The following is an 8,525-nucleotide window of genomic DNA, read 5'->3' as shown; positions in this document are numbered from 1 at the left end:
TATATAGCCATTTGCTTTGTTTATGTAGTAGTATAACCAGACGATATTTATTTCCACATGTTTAAATGTTAATTCAAAAAAAATAAATATTGTTAGTGAATAATGATTATTATCTGTATCTGCTCTCTTTTTCAATTTATAGGAATTAAACTATAGAAAAAGGTTGTAAAAAAAACAAAATTATAGTAAATTGTCACAGTAATTATCAATTTCGCATATTTTCAATTTGATAAATATTATGACTCTTGACACTCCACCATCAGTGTGGATGACTGGTTATAAATATTATACACTAAATAATTTTAATAACAAAAATCCTAATTTTGTCACTCTAAATATATAAAAGTTAAACTCTACTGCATGCAAGAGGCTAACTAATAAAAAAGAAAGATGTATTTGCTTCACTTTAATTAGCTGCAACTTTGTTACCAGCATAGTCCTAAAATTCTTTCAATTAATCTTAGTAAACGTAAATCCAAATTAATTGGGTCAAATAAATTTTAAAAATAAAGATGCTTAAAGCAAAAAATAAAAAACACCATGAGGAATCAAATAACGAAGAGTTCCAATTTTGTTTTTGGTTGGAAAAAGTGGCAATAGATAGGAGGAAGAAGCACTGATAATATTACAATCCGAAATTAGTGTAAGGAAAGAGTTAATTTTTTATTATTCGGTCTGTTCGCTTTTACTTGTTCAATATTTTAAAAATAGAATTTGCTTTTATTTGTCATTATTAATATATCGGAGAAAGAATATTTTACCTCAACATTAGTTACTTATTCCTGAAATCATTTCACAAAACCTAAAATTATACATTAATAATTAAGAATATTGTGGTAAACTACACTATTAATCATTGCTCTTGATTAAGGGATGTGCAACAGCTAAAACAAACAAGAGACGAATTGGTCAATCACAGTACAACAGATGAAGAATTTAAAATAATTATTTATATTAGCAGTATATTATATTTATCGATAGTTATATATAAATATATTATTTACTGACTCTAAATGCAATGTCATTAACTTAATTATTATTTGTAACAATAAGTATTACCATTTAAAAGAAAAATTCATCGCCACGAAATGTCTCTTTATTGTAGTGTCAGTAGGCATGATGTTATTAAACGAAGTAAAAATACCAGTTGGCTTATGCATTTTATGGACAAAACATTTATTAAAGCAAATACAAAAACACATTTCTTATTTAACAAAATTGCTATTGGTGGCTTATATATAGGTCCATCATGAGCAAAAAGTATACTAGTATTACGTTCCTTTGGAGTTAAGACTTGTCCCCGTTGCATTTGCATTTGCTAAAATAACTTTGCGTAAAAACTTTTCCATTCTTCATAGGAAAGGAAAAAAACCCTAAGAAGCAATCTAGCCCTAGTCAGAATTTATATATATATATATAGCGATTGGGAAATATATATATATATATATATATATATATATATATATATATATATTCCCCAATCGCCCCTAGACCACTATGTCGGTAGGGCTGGAGTTGGAGAGACGTAGAGTGTTATTGGAGTATTGATTTGAAACTCAATAAATCAAGTGAGTTGTGGTAAAATTTTATACTCGAATTATAAAGTTTAAATCTTGAATCTATTTTTACTAGCCAATATAAAGAACACACATGTGTAACATGTTTGCAATATGATACTAGTAATTGCTGATTCTAAGAAAATCACATGCTAATCTCATATTTAAGCTTATGCAAGTCTTGGGGAAGACGAACGGATCGATTTAAGACGTATCAATTGATGAATTTCATAATACAAATATATAATTAAAATCAACGTTACTCAATTCACCAAATCCGTAACCAAGACTCTAGCTCCGCCCGTTCCACTTGCCTACTTCTAGTGCATGCAAAAAAACATGCTCTCAAGAATCCATGGAATGAGATTAAAGATATAAATGGGAACATTACTTACAGAAACATATCTTCTCTCTATAGTAATTCCGCAAAATTGCTGAAGAACAATTTAGAGTAACCAAGAGAATAAAAATGAAATTAAGAGAGAGTTGATTCTCAAAATGTCACAATATTTATATATATATATATATATATATATATATATATATATATATAAATAGAGTGTAAACATATATAGTGTCCAAGTTATTTGGATATGTCTTAGTCTGCTAGAGATAATGCTCATTTTCAAGAAAAAGAATTATTTTCTTCCACAAACATACTCATTTAATATGTTTTCCTTACTCATTGACCACAATCTTTGGGACTTTAGAAAGAAAGGAGCATAGAAATAATTTTGTCAATTCATGTTATCCTATAGGACAAAAAATATATATTTTTCAAAGTCAACTTAAGTCAATAACAAAAATAGGTATACGCATGACATGAAGATGTGATGAGCACCTGGGAATTATGATTAAGGTTTCAAAGTAATGTTTTGAGTGTAAATGAAGTTAACATCATTAAAGGATCAAAACCCATGTGACTGCTATTATAGGCTCTTCTTTCCACTCTCTAAATTGAAAATTTTAACACTTCTTCTTCAATTATATATTGCATTATTTGTTGGAAAAATTCACGTTTTATGTTTTTTCTTATTTTCAATATCTCCTTCTATTTTTAAAAATCTCTAAAGTTTCTTATTTCTTTAATGTATCCGAACTACATATTATGCATCACGTTTATTTTATAATGTGTCCGAGATACTCTTTAATGTATCCAAACTATATATTAATATATTCGATTTGTGTTACTTTTTAAGAGATTAATATAATTACAAACTAAAGAAGGATAAATTATAATTTTATATTAAAATTATGTGATTTCTATAAAATCTACTTTTTTGTTTTCTCTATGTTAATTTACTTGCCTTATTTTTCTTTTTAGAATATTTTCATTAAAAAACAACTTTTTATATACAGCAACTCTTTTATTCTAATATCGCATATGTCAGGTTTAAAATCAGTTAAAGCTAGCGCAATATACAATATACTAGAATGATGGTGATAATTTCATTTTAATAAGTCATTATTTAGGTTGTGATTCCTTTGATTTTGAGGTAAGGCTTGAATATCCCTGTCATATCAATAAACTTTAAAAAAAAAGTTACATATCAGAGAGGGACATGGATCGAATCTCTAACAAAAACACTTTGAAGAGATTATCACCATCAATTCAACACCATTGATGATCTCCTACGTGAGCTTGGAAGCTTTAACTTGAGAGTAGATTGAGAGAAGAAGAAAGTGTATTTTGTATTATTGTGAATTAGATGAAATGAATACAATATGAGCATATATATATATAGCCTTGATGAATAGCAAAACTAACTTCTAACTAACTATTAGAAACTAACAATTTGTAACTAACAACTTGTACAAGTTATAACTAACATCTTGTAACTTGTAACTAGCTAAAGCTACTAATTTGTTATTAACAGAAATAACAGAAAGTATATTCTCATCACCCCCCCTCAAGTTGGAGGTGATGTAAGCACAGACAACTTGTGTAACAAAGAATTGTGTTTAACTCCAGTTAAGGCTTTGGTGAGGATGTCTGCCAACTGTGAATCTGTGGATATGTGATGAAGTGTGATCAACCCTTGATGAAGCTTAGTCCTTACAAAATGGCAATCAATCTCAATATGTTTTGTTCTTTCATGAAAGACTGGGTTCTTGGCAATGTGAACTGCTGCTTGGCTGTCACAATGAACATGTATTGGCAGAGAACATTGCACATTCAACTCACTCAGCAATCTCTCAAACCATACTAGCTCTCCCACAACCTGTCTTATTGCCCTGTATTCAGCTTCAGCAGATGACAGTGATACTGTTGCCTGCTTCTTGGATTTCCAGCTGATAGGACTATCTCCCATAAGAACTAAGTAACCACTAACAGATCTCCTTGATTCAGGGCAAGCAGCCCAATCAGAATCACAGTATGCACTCACAGTAAGATCAGCCTTGTTTGAAATAAAAATACCCATGGTTGGATCTTGTTTCAAGTACCTAAGTACATGGTAGGCTGCTTTCAAATGTGGTTCCCTGGGTGATTGCATGAACTGACTCAAATGTTGTACACTATAGGATATGTCCATTCTAGTGTTAGTTAGGAAGTTGAGTTTGCCAATCAACTTCCTATATTGAGAAGGTTCAGTCAATAATTCACCATCTGTGGCCTTCAATTTTTCAGTAGAATCAAGTGGTGATGAAGTAGTTTTGCAGCTCAACATATCAAAATCTTTTAGAAGGTCAGAAGTGAACTTCCTCTGAGAAACAATGACACCATCATGTTTGTACAAAATCTCCAGGCCTAAGAAGTAATGTAGTTTCCCCAAGTCCTTTATTTTGAATTGGTCATGTAGGAAACACTTTAAGGAATTGATTTCATCAACATTATTCCCAGTCATGATTATATCATCCACGTATATAGCAACAAATACCAAGGAACTACCCTTCTTCTTGTAAAACAAGGAATAGTCACTGTCTGAATGCTGATATCCCCTTGAGCACAAACTGTCTGCTAGCTTCTCATACCATTGCCTACTTGCCTGCTTTAGCCCATATAAAGATTTCTTTAACTTGCATACCATGTTATCACATCTTGTTGTAAGTCCTTGTGGAGGTACCATGTAAACTTCCTCATGTAAATCACCATGCAAAAATGCATTATTCACATCTAGTTGATACAAGTTCCAGCCTTTCTTAACAGCCAATGAGATCAGTGTTCTAACAGTAGTCATCTTCACCACAGGTGAAAATGTCTCTGTGTAATCTACTCCAGCTTGTTGTGTATAGCCTTTTACTACCAGCCTTGCCTTGAACCTTTCTATACTCCCATCAGCCTTATGCTTTATTTTGTATACCCACTTACAGCCAATAGCCCTTTTTCCATCAGGTAACATGACCATTTCCCAAGTATCATTAGCATGTAAAGCTTCAAATTCATGTGTCATGGCTTGCTGCCAAGCAGGGTGCAGTATTGCCTCTTCAAAGGTATTAGGTTCACATTCATGTGAAATAGCTGTGACTAGCTGCTGGCTATCAGAACAAAGACTATTGAAGCATACATGGTTATTGTGAGAGACAAAAGTATTAAGGGAATGTAATTTAGGTAGAGTATATGTATAATCCTTTAGATAACTAGGAGTATTTATTGTTCTGGAAGTTCTTCTAGGTTCTTGTGTTGTAGAATCAGCAGATGTTGTTTCATGTATGTTAGTGATATTGGTTACTTGATTTTCAGTGACTTCATGTGGTGTAAGATTGCCCAGCATTTCATCAGTATCAAATATGTTTGTATTTCCAGGCATACAAGGTATGTTAGCAGGATGAGTAAGCATCTTTAAGACAGAATTGAAACTAGAGTCATTATCAGGAACATGAACAAAAGGAAACATTTTTTCATGAAAAACAACATCTCTGGATATATGAACTTTCTTTGTAGCTAGATTTAAGACTTTGTATCCTTTTGTATTGAATGGATAACCAACAAAAATATGAGGAATGGCTCTTGGTTCAAATTTGTCCTTGTGAGTTTTTAAAACAGTTGGAAAACAAAGACAACCAAAACTCTTTAGATGAGAATAGGTAGGCTGTTTAAGGTATAATATCTCATATGGAGATTTGTTTTGAAGAAGTTTAGTTGGTAGTCTGTTTATTATATATGTGGCAGTCAAAACACACTCTCCCCAATATCTCAAAGGCAACTTTGATTGAAACAATAGTGCTCTTGCTGTTTCAAGTAAGTATTTGTGTTTCCTCTCTACCACCCCATTTTGTTGGGGTGTATATGGACAGGTCTTTTGGTGTATAATACCTTTGGTTTGAAAGAAATGTACAGCTTCAGATGAGGTAAATTCTAAACCATTGTCTGATCTTATGGCCTTCAACTTGGTTTGAAACTGGTTTTCTATGAGGGATACAAAAGCTTTGATGGTTTGAAGGGCATTACTTTTGCATCTTAGTAGTTGTGTCCAAGTGGACCTACTGTAATCATCAACCATGGTAAGGAAATAATGGTAACCATCATGAGTAGGAATGTGATATGGTCCCCATAAATCAACATGTAGTAGTTCAAAAATTTTGGTAGTGATAGATGTACTTTCTGGAAATGGCATCCTAGTCTGCCTAGCCATAGGGCATATATTGCATGTAAAAGGTTGTTTAGAAGAAAAGTTTACAGGTATAGATGTTATATTCTTCATCTTTACAAAAGGTACATGTCCTAATCTAGCATGCCATAGAAGTTCATCATCATTGTATGTGTGACTAGAGACATCAGTAAAGGAAAGACATTTATCATTACAATGAGAAGAAGACATAGTCTTACAATCTACTTTATTTGCAGTAGAAATTTGAGATTGTCTTACAGAAGATACATTGTGAAACTTTGAGACAAGATGACATTTAGAGTGAGATGACTTTTCTTCAGCAGACTTGCAGCAATTGTGACACTTTTGACACAAGAAATATAGACCATTCTTGGCCTTACCAAGCTCCAGAGGGCTCTTCAGAGAAGGGCCCTGCAATAAGCAAGAAAATTTGTCAAAACTGATGACTCCATTAAGTTGTAGTGCTAAACAATGAACAGAAATGAGATTAAACTTGAAGCTGGGTACAAATAACACTTTGCTTAGAGTTAACACTGGATTTAAACAAGCATCACCAACTTGAGTCACTTTAACCTTGTAACCATTTGGAAGTGATATTAAGAGAGGATATGGGAGAGTTCTAATATTTGTGAGAGTGGTTTTATCATAAGTCATATGATGTGATGCTCCTGAATCTATTATCCAAGAGCCAGCAGTTAGCTTAACACATTCACAAGAAAGATCACCTATATCTTTTATAGAGGAATAACAAGCAAGTATACCTGCCAAATTCACAGCCCCATTCATCATGCTGTTTGAATTATCAGAATTGAAACCTCCATTTCCAGTTTGTATATTTCCCAAGATGTTGAGTAATTGTTCATACTGATCTTTGGACAGTTTCATTGGCATCTGCTTTCCCATTTGAGGCTCTTCCTCAGATTGTTGTTCATCCATATCAGAAGGACACAAGTTTGCTGCAGGACTTGTTCTTTTTCCCTTTTGAAACTTTGGATTGGATGGATATCCATGAAGTTTATAACATCTATCTCTCGTGTGTCCTGATTTCTTGCAATAGTCACATACTAAGGTAGACCTGTTGATACTTGAGTTCCCTCTAGACATATTGTTACCAGAACTGGATCCAGCCCCTTTAGATGAACTATAATCTGTTCTAAATCCTTTGTAACCTGCATTATTATTGTACTGTCCATAAGCATTAAGAGAAGTAGAATCCAAGGCTGTATGATTATGAGGCTTTACTTCTCTTTGCTTTTCTTCTTGGCACAGAATAGCAAAAGCTTGAGCCATGCTAGGAAGAGTGTTCATCATGAGAATACTACCTCTAACAGTAGTATACATTTCATTTAACCCCATCAAAAAATGTATCAATCTTCTGTCTTGCTCAGCCTTTTGCAACTTTGTTTTACCTCCACAAGAACACACACATGTGCATTGAGAATTAATGTCAACTGTGCTCATCTCCTCCCACAGCTTTTTCATTGTTGTGTAGTACTTAGTGATGTCTAGAGTACCTTGAACAAGCTCATTTATCTCCTTCTGTAACTGATACAATTTGCATCCATTTGTTTGATCATATCTTTCTTCTAATTCTGCCCATAACTCCTTGGCATTATTCACATATTGCAGGCTATCACGCAGCTCTGGAGACAAAGAATTCAAGATCCAAGATGTGACCATATCATCACATCTTTCCCACTGCATGAAGTTAGGATCAGTAGTTATAGGCTTCACAATTGTTCCATTAATAAAACCTGTTTTACTTTTAACTGATAGTGCTCTGAGGACTGCTCTTCTCCAAGATCTGTAACCAGTACCATCGAAAACTCCAGGCAACAGTGATGATCCTACATTCTCTGAAGGATGCAGATAAAAGGGACTGGAAAAATCCAAGCGAGATGTGGTTGAACTAGAGGCAACATCTTCAACTTGAGGGCCAGTCATTGTGTTTGAATATCTATGATAGATCTAACACAACAAAACAAAAAAACAATCTAGAACTTGCTAGATTCCAGCTATGAATGTGTTTCTTCGATCAGAAAGAAAGAAGAAGAAACCAAAGAAATTCACAATACAACCTCTCAATCAATCAATCGAATCAGTTGATAACAACAACAAAAATTGTNAACTTGAGGACCAGTCATTGTGTTTGAATATCTATGATAGATCTAACACAACAAAACAAAAAAAACAATCTAGAACTTGCTAGATTCCAGCTATGAATGTGTTTCTTCGATCAGAAAGAAAGAAGAAGAAACCAAAGAAATTCACAATACAACCTCTCAATCAATCAATCGAATCAGTTGATAACAACAACAAAAATTGTCTCACAATTCGACTTCGAAACAGGACCAATTAGACACCAATGCTCTGATACCATGAAGAGATTATCACCATCAATTCAACACCATTGATGATC

Source organism: Solanum pennellii, chromosome 6, assembly GCF_001406875.1.
Source record: "Solanum pennellii chromosome 6, SPENNV200".
Classification (NCBI taxonomy): domain Eukaryota; kingdom Viridiplantae; phylum Streptophyta; class Magnoliopsida; order Solanales; family Solanaceae; genus Solanum; species Solanum pennellii.
Note: the sequence above shows the minus strand (reverse complement) of the source record.